At 44.6% G+C, this 11,344-nt stretch overlaps 1 pseudogene; it reads left to right on the top strand.

The window, feature by feature from the left end:
- The first annotated feature begins 275 nt into the window (after positions 1 to 275).
- LOC141573959 (death-inducer obliterator 1 pseudogene) lies at positions 276 to 5,905 on the top strand (annotated as a pseudogene).
- Positions 5,906 to 11,344: the final 5,439 nt, after the last annotated feature.

Here is an 11,344-nt window from a genome sequence, read left to right on the forward strand (position 1 = left end):
ATACCTTGCATTTGTACTCTCCTCTCCTCACAATTACTATTTTAAATATATTTTACAGCTAATTGTTTTGTGTATTCCTTAACTGCTTATTGTGGATAGAGATGATTTTACTACTTTTGTCTTTTAACCTCCATACTAGGTCTTTTAACCTTTCTAGTTTTACTACTAGGTCTTTCAGTCTCCCTCCTTTTGGGTCCATCTCCTAGAGTAATGAAAATAAAAATAAATACATGGAACCTAATAAACTGAAAGGCTTTTGCACAGTAAAGGAAACCATGAACAAAATGAAAATCGCCCCAAGGGCCATTTGGAATTATGTCGGCAAACTCAGATCTTCTGTGTCTAAGGAGCTGGGCCTGATCTGGTTTCACCCCGCGACGGAGGAGGAGGTGGCCTCTGTCCCTCTCCTCCTGTCTTAGCAGCCGTGGCCACTTCGGCTGGCGTGGTCGCTAACAATAGCAGGCATGTCAAGGACCTCTACCCAATCCTGCTAAGCACCCTTTGACTCCATTCCATCCAAACTCTTGCCCTTTGAGGGACCAGGTCTTGAGTCACCATGTCCAATCAAAATCCTTGGGTTAGTAATCTGTCAACAAAATCAAATGTCCTTCAGATACTGGAGAATCGGACAGGAGACCTCAGACTGAAGAAGAAACAGACACTCCCATCTATCCCAAGGTGCCCAAGGCCCTGTTGCCTGAAAAGAAACTCCTCAAGTATCAGCTGTGCTCTGGGGACACGGCTGTCAGCACACCCTCGGGGTCTCCTTGCTCTTCCAGAAGTATTAGGTCTTCGGTGTTAAAACCACTGTTGTCCTTCAAGCCAGGAGCCACAAACTCCGTGACAGCATCACCTGCCTCAGCAAGAGTCACCTCAGTCACTTCCTCTGTCGCGTCCTCTACTTCAAAAACAGCGTCACCCTTGGAACATATCCTGCAGACTCTCTGGGAAGAAGCTGTCAGGCCACCCCCCCCAGCAAGTAGGATGCAGAGTCCGCCCCGGCCTCCCACCAAGACTCCAGGGCCAAGGCCGACAGTGAGCTGCCACCCATCGTCCAGCAGTTTGGTCAGTTCTCAAAAGACAAGGTCTAGAGGAAGAGGAAGATGACAGACCATATGACCCCGAGGGAGGGTACGGTCCCGTGAGAGCCTTCCACACTCAGCTGGGTGACTGGGGGCAAAGGCAGGACGCGGAAAAGGCCTCTGAGTTGGCAGAGCGGGAGGAGGTGGCCTATGACCCAGAGGACCAGACGATTTTAGCAGAAGCTGAAGTGACCATCCACGGTGTGCCCAACAGAATGTGTGAGGACAAGCACGGCTCGGGCACGGGGAAGCCCACCAGCTTCCCCACCAGCATTTCTGCCCTCTCCATGGCTGAGAAGCAGAAGATGACAGGGGAACTCAACAAGCAGGTCGAGGGGCAGAAGAGACAAGTGCAGGAGCAGGGGGCAGCTCTCAGTTAGCAGAGGGCCACTTCTCCCTGTCGGAGGCCCTCATGTCGTCACCCCCAAAGGCGTCGCTGCCCTGGGCCCAGCTGTTTCCCCAGGAGCAGCAGCCTGTGGGCCGGCCGGCCGCGCCCCCTCCACCAGCCAGGGGCCGGCCCGACAACGCCCGGGCGCAGCAGTCAGGGCCCTCGGCAGGCCTGACGGTTGGCCCCGGAGAGCAGCGAGAGCAAGAGCGAAGCCGCCCCAGAGCCCCCCGCCACCCCGCCAGCCGGAGAAGGGCCCAGAGGGGCCGGGCTGGCCCAGGAGGAGCCAGAGTCAGCCCGTCCCCGGTGGGCTCCTGGCGGGGAGGCCCAGCCGCCCACACGCGAGCGCTCAGACAGCCCGGGCCAGCAGCCCGCCCAGAGCGTGACGCCCGCCGCCGGCCTGCGAGGTGCTGCCGCGCACTCCCCGGAGCGCCTCCCTCCAGCCTCCCCCGCCCCACCCACCCCCGCCGGGAAGGGATCAGGAAAGGCCCCTTGGCTCCTCTCAGTACAAGGATCCAAGAAACGCTGCTTGCTGCAAAAAGTGACCTCCCAGCAGCTGACACTGAGGGAGACAGAGAGCCACAACCCAGGCCTGGCGAGCAGGCCGGCGCGTTCCCCCCACCCGCCCAGACAGGAGGGCCGCCTCCGGCCCAGTTCCAGGGCCAACGGGACCCGCACCACGCGCCCTTTCAGGATGGCAGGCCTGTGCGGCTCCGGCTTCCCAGGACCACGAGGGCCAGCCCCTCCGTTTCCGGGAAGAGAATATAATTTCCAGTAAGGACGGGCCAAGAGGAGGGCCCCGCTGGCCACCTTCAGGCCACAAAAGGGGCCCATCCCTTCCTTGTTCTCTGGGTCACACGGGCCGCCTCCCTAAGCTGACACCAGGGGCCCCTCCCTCTCTCATCTTGCGTGCCCAGAGGAGCAGCACCACCAACACTGGAAGAACACAAACACCCACCCAGAGCGAGGAAAGGGAATTCCAAGACCCCCGTATAGCGAGGCCGAGGCCGCAAGCCCTCCTGCTCAGTTTGAAGGCCTGAAACAAGCCCAGGTGGTGGGAAACAGGGCTATGGCCTCTTTCCAGTTTGGACTCCAAAGAAGGCCTCTGCTGTCTCAGTTTAAAAGACCCCGGGGGAGGCCCTCCTCCCTCTCAGTTTGGAGGCCAGGGAGGACCATCCCCCTCCACTTTGTGGGCCCAAGAGGGCCACATTCGAGCCAGTTTGAAACTGCCCAGGGTCCCCACCCCAACTGGTTTGAAGGGTCTAGAGGCCAAGCACCAAATTTCATGCCGGTACCCAGGGGAATGCAGCCTCCTCAGTTTGAAAAGCAGAGTCAATTCACTGCTCAGATTTGCAAAACAGAGGGCACCGGCACCCCCTGCAGTTTCGGGGTCCACCCCTTTTCCTGAGAAGAGTGAGCCGGCGCCCCGGCATTTCCACATCCAGGGCCAACCCCCCCCCCGTCCCCGCCCCGCGTGAAGCCGGAGCCTGCTGGCTGCCGGAGCCACCCAGCCAAGCACCCCCGCCCCCTCCGCCCCACCCCCGCCAGCGCAGGAAGAACAGGTGGGACGAGGCCGGGCCGCCCCCCGCCCTGCTCTCTGGAGGCCGAGGGGCAGTGGGCTCCCGCGACTTTCGCGAGGGCAAGGCCCACGAGTACCGGAACCAGGCATTCGAAGGGCGGCCAAGGGAGCGGCTCGAGGCCGGGCCCAAGGAGAAGCCCTTGGAGGAGCCTGAGGCACCGCCGCCAGACAGTCGTCGGGGCCCAGCCCTCGGGGACCGCAGGCAGGAGCGCGAGCTCGGGAATGCTGGGGGCGGGAGCGGGCAGAACCTGGAGCAGGAGCGGGACTGGGACCGCGGCCGCGAGTGGGACCGACACCGCGACAAGGATGCCGGCCGCGAGTGGGACTCGGGTCGCGAGCGGAGCTAGAACCGAGACCGCGGCCGCGATTGGGACCGACACCGGGACAAGGATGCCGGCCGCGAGTGGGACTTGGGTCGCGAGCGGAGCTACAACCGAGACCGCGGCCGCGATTGGGACCGACACCGGGACAAGGATGCCGGCCGCGAGTGGGACTCGGGTCGCGAGCGGAGCTACAACCGAGACCACGACCGCAGGCGCGACCGGGAGAGGTCCCGCAGCATGGACCGCGACCGCGACCAGGCCTGTGAGAGGGAGCGCGGCGGCGAAGGGACCACAGCTGGAGCCAGCAGCGTCCCCCGGGACCTCAAGGCTGAGGCCTGGACGCCCAGACCTAGGGCCGTGGGCTCGAGATCCGGGCTCACAAGCGGGTTCAACAGGGGGTCTTTGAAAGAGCTCTGAACTCAGGCTGAATAGAATGTTCTGGACTCCAGAAATGACTCATTTTGTGTATAATGGCTTCTCACAAAATTTCACACCTTTCCAATTCTGATGCTTTAAAAAAAACACACCAAGAACTCAACATTTCCATTAAAAATTACTGAAATGAGTTATCTACAAAAGCATATTGCTTTCTCAGATTCTAAAGTTATCTTTTCTAGTAACTTGACTCGTAAATTGTTTACATTTTTTTTGAATTGCGTTATAGTCAGTTTACAATGAGTGTCAATTTCTGGTGTACAGCAGAATTCCTCAGCCATACATGAATATACATATATTCATTTTCCTACTCTTGACTTGTAAATTTTAAGGGAAGTTGAGCTTTTAGGACTTGAGCTTTAAGGGAACTCCCAGAGCCATACCTTTCCTGACGTCTTGCCCGTGTTTCTGTTTCCGGAGGCTTTGTCAGTCTCCTGGCGGCGGGCGTCGCTGCGTGTGTGCGCCTGCCTGTGAGAGAGCCATGTTGGGTGTTAGCTCATATCTGGGAGGTTGAGAAACGCAGAACTTACAGGTAAGTCTTTCTCTTGTCATAAAGAAATTTGAATTACAAATTCAGCCAGGGAACAAAACACGTTTCCGAGCAAAAGCTCAGTTTTTTTTAATTGAGTTATAGTTGGTTTACAATGCTGTGTCAATTTCTGGTGTGGAGCACAATTTTTCAGTCATACATGAACATACATATATTCATTTTCATATTCTTTTTCCCTGTGAGCTAACACAAGATCTTGTATATCATCTTACACATTTTTTCAAAAACATGATTAAAAGCAACATCTGAGTAGAAGTTGTTAAATTTTAAAAACAGTTTATTTTAAAAAGGTTTAAATTTTACCACCCTAAAGAGAAAATAAACCAATTAAGTGTACTTTAAAGGGGGAGGTGGGTTTCTTTGATCTGAATAATCAGGAAAGTATTGTTTGTTGAACTTTACCATCTGAGCATTTCTTTCTGTATCCCAGGTAAAGTGCACTAGCTCCAAACTGTTATCAGGTTATAAACTTGCCATCAAAATCAAACAATACTTGTATAAAGGACGAAATGGAAAATAGTGATATTGGCTCAAGAACTACAAACTAGAAAGCTTTTCACTGTGAAATACAGTGCACTGTATTTTCCGAGTACTTAAGTGTGAAGTAGAGAAAACCTAATTTATTTGACTGTACAAAGACACTTTGGTAATTTATTTTTATATTTTTATAAACTTACTTTTGCAAATGTAAAATTAGAGAATTTCATTTGTTCCTCAGAGTCTATTCCATTGTATATCACTACAGATTTTCACTTTCTGACACAAATGTTTTACGGTATAAGAACAGAGAGAACTTACCCATTTGGGATGATTGGTTATAGACCAGAGTCAGTAGGTTAAATTGCATTAAAGTGGTGTCAGGTCCCAACATGTGACGTGATGTGAAGGTTTTTTTAACATATAAAACAAACTTTTCTAATTTAAATATGACAAATGTAAAAATCATGTGTGTTTCTTTAGGTTTACCTGACAAATTTCTGTAAATTGTATTTTATATTGCAGAGTATTATATCACTGTACATTAAAACATGGACTTCAGAACTTTGTTCCTTGAAGTAGAATAAACATCTACAGAAGGAAAAAAAAAATAGAAAGACAACACAGGTTGGGAGAAAAATATTTGCAAATGATGCAACTGATAAGAGCTTAATCTTGAAAAATATACAACCAGCTCATGCAGCTTAATACCAAAAAACCCCAAACAACCCAATCAAAAAAATGGGCAGAAGACCTAAATAGACCTTCCTCCAAAGAAGGCATTTAGATGGCTAACAGGTACATGAAGAGATACTCAGTGATGCTAATTTTTACAGAAATGCCAGTTGAAACTACAATGAGGTATCACCTCACACCGGTCAGAATGGCCATCATTCAAAAATCTATAAATAAATGCTAGAGAGGGTATGAGGAAAATGGAACCCTCCTTCACTGTTGGTTCAATGTAAATTCGTGCAGCCACTATGAAGAACAGTATGGAGAATTAAAAAAAATAAAGCTAGAGTTATCATATGAGCCTGCAATCCCACTCCTGGGCATGTATCCAGAGAAAACTCTTATTTGAAAAAATAACGTGCACCCCATGGTCATTGCAGCACTATTTACAATAGCCAAGACATGGAAGTAAATGAAATGTTCATTGACAAATGAATGGATAAAGAAGATGTGGTCTATTTATACCATGGAATACTACTCAGCCATAAAGAAGAATGAAATAATGCCATTTGCAGCAACATGGATGGACTTATAGATTATCATACTAAGTGAACTAAGTCAGAGAAAGGTAAATGTCATATGATATCACTTAAATGTAGAATCTTGAAAAATGCTAATGAACTTACTAACAAAATATAAATAGACTCATAGACATAGAAAACAAACTTACAGTTACCAAAGGGGAAAGCAAGGGTGGGGGAAGGATAAATTAGGAGTTTGGGATTAACATATACACACTACTATATATTAAATCAATAAAAAACAAGGTTCTAGTATATGGCACAGGGAACTATATTCAATATTCTGTAATAACCTATAACAGAAAAGAATGTGAAAAAGCAAATGTATATATACCTATATATACGTAAACACATCTGAATCACTTTGCTGTATACCTGAAACTAACACATTATAAATTAACTAGACTTTAATAAGAATAAATTTAAACAAATTTAAAAATAATTATTATAGGTATGTACTTATGCCATTTATTTGTTTTAAGTTTGTTGTTGTATTTCTTTTTTTCCCCCACTGAAGTGTTTTCCCAGGTATTTTTTTTTTCTGTTTTGTGTCTGAGTTCTTTTTAAAAAAATGTTTATTGAAGTATAATCAGTTACAATGTGTCAGTTTCTGGTGTACAGCACAACGTCCCAGCCATGGATAGACATACATATGTTCATTTACATATTATTTTTCATTGATGGTTATTAGAAGATACCGAATATAGTTCCCTGTGCTATACAAATAATTGTTTTTTTAATCTATTTTTATATATAGTTGTTAACATTTGCAAATGTAAAACTCCTAAATTTATCCCTTCCCACTCCCTTTCTCCCAGTAACGGTAAGACTGTATACTAGGTCTGCGAGTCTGTTTCTGATTTGTAGGTGAATTTATTAGTGTCCTCTTCTTTTTGTTTAAGATTCCACATATGAGAGATATCATGGTATTTTTCTTTTTCTAGTTTACTTCACTTAGAATGATGATCTCCATGTCCGTATATGTTGTTGCAAATGGCATTATTTTGTTCTTTTTTATGGCGGAGTAGTATTCCATTGTATAAATATACTACAACTTCTTTATCCAGTTGTCTGTTGATGGACATTTAGATTGCTTCCATGTCTTGGCTATTGTATATAGTGCTGCTATGAACAGTGGGATACATGTATCTTTTCTAATTAGAATTCCCTTCAAATATATGCCCAAGAGTGGGATTGCTGGATCATATGGTAAGTCTGTTTTTAATTTTTTGAGGACTCTCCATACTGTTTTCCATAATGGCTGCACCAAACTACATTCCTACCAGCAGTGTGTGAGGGTTCCCTTTTCTTCATACCCTCTCCAGCATTTATTGTTCATGGGCTTTTGAATAATGCCCATTCTGACTGGTGTGAGGTTATACCTCACTGTAGTTTTGATTTGAATTTCTCTGATAATTAGTGATATTGAGCATTTTTTCATATACCTATTGGCCATTTGTATGTCCTCATTGGAGAATTGCTTGCTTAGGTCTTCTGCCCATTTTTGGATTGGTTTTGTTGTTGTTCTTATTAAGTTATATAAGCTGTTTATATATTCTGGGGATTAAACCTTTATTGTCACATCATTTGCAAGTATTTTCTCCATTCTGCAGGTTGTCGTTTTTCTTTACTTATGGTTTCCTTTGCTGTGCAAAAGCTATTAAGTCTAATTATAGGTTCTATTTGTTAATTTTTGCTTTTATTTCTATTGCCTTCGTAGACTGCCCTAGGAGAACATTGCTAAGATTCACGTCAGAGAATGTTTTGCCTATGTTTTCTTTTAGGAGGTTTACTGTGTCTTGTCTTACATTTAATTCTTTAAGCCATTTTGAGTTTATTTTTGTGTGTAGTGTGAGGGAGTGTTCTAACTTCATTGATTTACATGCTGTTGTCCAGTTTTTCCAACACGACTTGCTGAAGAGACTGTCTTTTCTCCATTTTATAGTCTTGCCTTCTTTGTCGGAGATTAATTTACTGTAGATCTGTGTGTTTATTTCTGGGCTCTGTTGTGTTCCATTGGTCCTTATGTCTGTTTTTATGCCAGTGCCACACAGTTTTGATTACTATATAGCTCTGTAGTATTGTCTGAAGTCTGGGAGGGTTATTCCTTCAGCTTCGTTCTTTTTCTCCAGTATTGCTTTGGCAATTCTAGGTCCTTTATGATTCCATATAAATTTTAGGATTATTTGTTCTAGTTCTGTGAAAAATGTCATGGATAACTTGACAGGGATTGCATTAAATCTGTAGATTGCTTTGGGCAGTATGGCCATTTTAACAATACTGATTCTTCTAGTCCAAGAGCATGGGATATCTTTCCATTTCCTTAAGTCATCTTTATTTTCCTTAATCAATGTTTTATAGTTCTCCATGTGTAAGTTTTTCACCTCCTTGGTCAGATTTACTCCTTGGTCAGTATTTTATTGTTTTGGACATGATTTTAAAAGTGATTGTTTCTTTACTTTCTTTTCCTGCTAATTCACTGTTAGTGTAAAGAAATGCAGCTGATTTGTATACGTTAATGTTGTATCCTGCTACTTTGCCGACTGCTTTTGTAGTTCTTCTCTGTCCTTTTCTTCTTTCAGATTCTTGCCTTACGGTTAATTGATTTTCTTTATTGTTATACTTGTGTTTCTCTTGCTTGTTTTTCCATATCTTAATATAGTTTTTTAAACATTTTTGGTTACTGTGTGGTTCATATATGTTGCTCTGTAACGATATCTAATTGTTTTAAACTGATGGTCATTTAGGGTCATATAAGTTCTAAAAGATCTGCTGTTTTACTCCCTCCCCCGCTTGTTTTGTTTTTTATTTTATTTTTACATATGAAGATGTAAAAAATAAAATATAGCTCTGTAGTATTTACATCTTCATATGCCTCCTTGCTTGGTGCTGAGTGTTTTGCCCACTTGCTTGGTGCTGAGCTAGGAGAAATGGCCCTTGGAAGTGCTTACACACCTATTTAAAACCCCTGCTTTTGTATCTGTGGTTCCCTGGGGTACTCATGAATGCTGAGCCCCCCGAGCTCCCTGGGCTAAGTGATTTAGGGGCCAGTCCCTCAGAAGGCAACTCTGAGTGCTGGCACCATAGATGATTTGTTCTGACCCTGTGCTCCTTAGAGAGAAGGTGAGAGTTGGGGTTGCATCCTGAGTGTAAGGCTCAGTGCTGGGCCCTGGGTTTATGGCACAGGTGTATCTCAGCTTTTCCTAACGTTCAGATATTTGCCCAGCCGTCCAGTGTGTAGGAGAATGCACCGTTTTTAGATTTCTCTCACAGGGAATTGACTCTTGTGTGGCTGTTTATTTAATACATCCATGGAAGGGGAGAGGATCAGGAAAACCCAGTTCCACCATTGTGTTGATGCCCCAATTGTACATTTTTAAATGGTTAACATATTGAATTTTATATAATGTGAATTATATCTACATAAAAATAGTTTTAAGAACAAAGAGAAAACAAACTTCAAACCACTGTTGCCATTAATGAGCACCAACTTACAGCTGTAAATGTAGCAAAAACACAGAAACAGTAAATTAGCGTTAAAAAGTGAAATTAAGACAGAAATTCAGCCAAGTGGTATCGGTGCTTTGGACTCACCTTGTAGAGCCAGGAAATAACTCGTCTCTGCTCCATCCATGCATGTGGTGCACTTCTCTGTCATCGAGACTTACCTGGCCCTGGTAGGTGACCCAGTGGCCAACAGTTTTCTTTAGAAAAACAAAAGTAGAACCCCAGTAACATATTGACTTTTATGTTAAGCTAAGTAACAATAACAGCTAGGCCCATTATAACAGCTGACAAAAAATATCAAGTATTGGGAATGACATGGAAAACTTGAGCTCTTAGATTGATGATGAGATGCCATAATGGTATAAACGTTTTGGAAAAAATTAATTTAACCACACTCCTTTTCTGTAAACTAGCAATTCTGCCCCTAGGTTTTTACCCAGGGGAAAAATAGATCCTCTAAAACCATATGTTTTAACAAACATATGTGTAACCATATGTTTATAGCATCTTTAAAATTTTTTTCTTCAAAACTGGAGACATTAAATATCTTTGGTTAAACATGGTACAGCCATTTGAAGGTTTAAACTGGGACATTCAGGATTAAAATGGGTCACAGTTTTAGAATTACAACAAATGGTTAAATCTGATAAAAATCATGCTGAGAGCAAAGGTGAGGTAGGGGGATAGAGTGTCCTGCTGAAAACAAGAGCCTTATTTGTAAATTGTAAGCTGAACCCCCGCTTCTCCTTTCCTTGTTCAGCTTCCAGGATCCTGGCAGCCTCGTTCAGTGTTGCTGGACAGGAGACTGCAGGACACGCGTGAGTTTATGGAAGCTGTCCAAGGCAAAGACTTCCAGATCCATATTCATTTCCCCCGCATTTAATTCAGGAAGGAGCTCTGAGAGATCCAAGCCATCCCCCAGGCACACAGCATTCATTTTCAGCTGATTCCTACCAAGCACACAAATATGAATGGGCAGGGGAGGACTCTGGGGCATGTGAGGACATCTTCTAGTGTGAAAGGTGGAGGGAAAAAATAGTCGAGAGAGGTACCAGAGGAACAGAAAAAAATGAAAAGATCACAGGAAAACATGAAATAAGTTGTCTATTAATGTATTTCAAGTAAATAGAGAAGATGGTGTATCCGATGATCACCATTTACATATAGAACAACTACACATATTTAAATATATTCATATGTAAATATATATATTTATACGTATGTACAGGTATATGAGCATATATAATATGCGTATGTGTGTGGTTGCACAGCCACCCAGAAACTTCCACCAACAGGCTTGTTAGGCTCATTTGCAGTTCTCCATACCTGCATGGAATAGGAATACTCCTGACCCATTTGGAGAATTTGAACAGAACCACTTGGATTTATGCTCCCTAGAAAAAGCCCCCCAAATGCACTCCCAGTTTATTTATCACCTTCACGTACCCCCATCACACACCACCACAAATGGTTTTACTACCAACTTGACCATCAAGACAGTTTAGACAATCTGGTCCACTGGCTCCCAAGGATACATGAGGTTAACATTCACATGCAGTATCTTCATTGCAGAGCCCTGTGGATACCGGCCGCTTCTCACAGGAGTGGTTAACTAGGGATGAGTGAGCTGCTCTGCATCTCAGGACAAATCACAGCTTCTGGATGTTTTTATATATGAAATTATATTATCTGTTGCAGTGACTATTCTTGTAATGTCGACCGTGTGAAGAGCTGGAAATAACATTTAGGC

This window comes from Camelus bactrianus, chromosome 18, assembly GCF_048773025.1.
Source record: "Camelus bactrianus isolate YW-2024 breed Bactrian camel chromosome 18, ASM4877302v1, whole genome shotgun sequence".
NCBI classification, from domain to species: Eukaryota; Metazoa; Chordata; class Mammalia; order Artiodactyla; family Camelidae; genus Camelus; species Camelus bactrianus.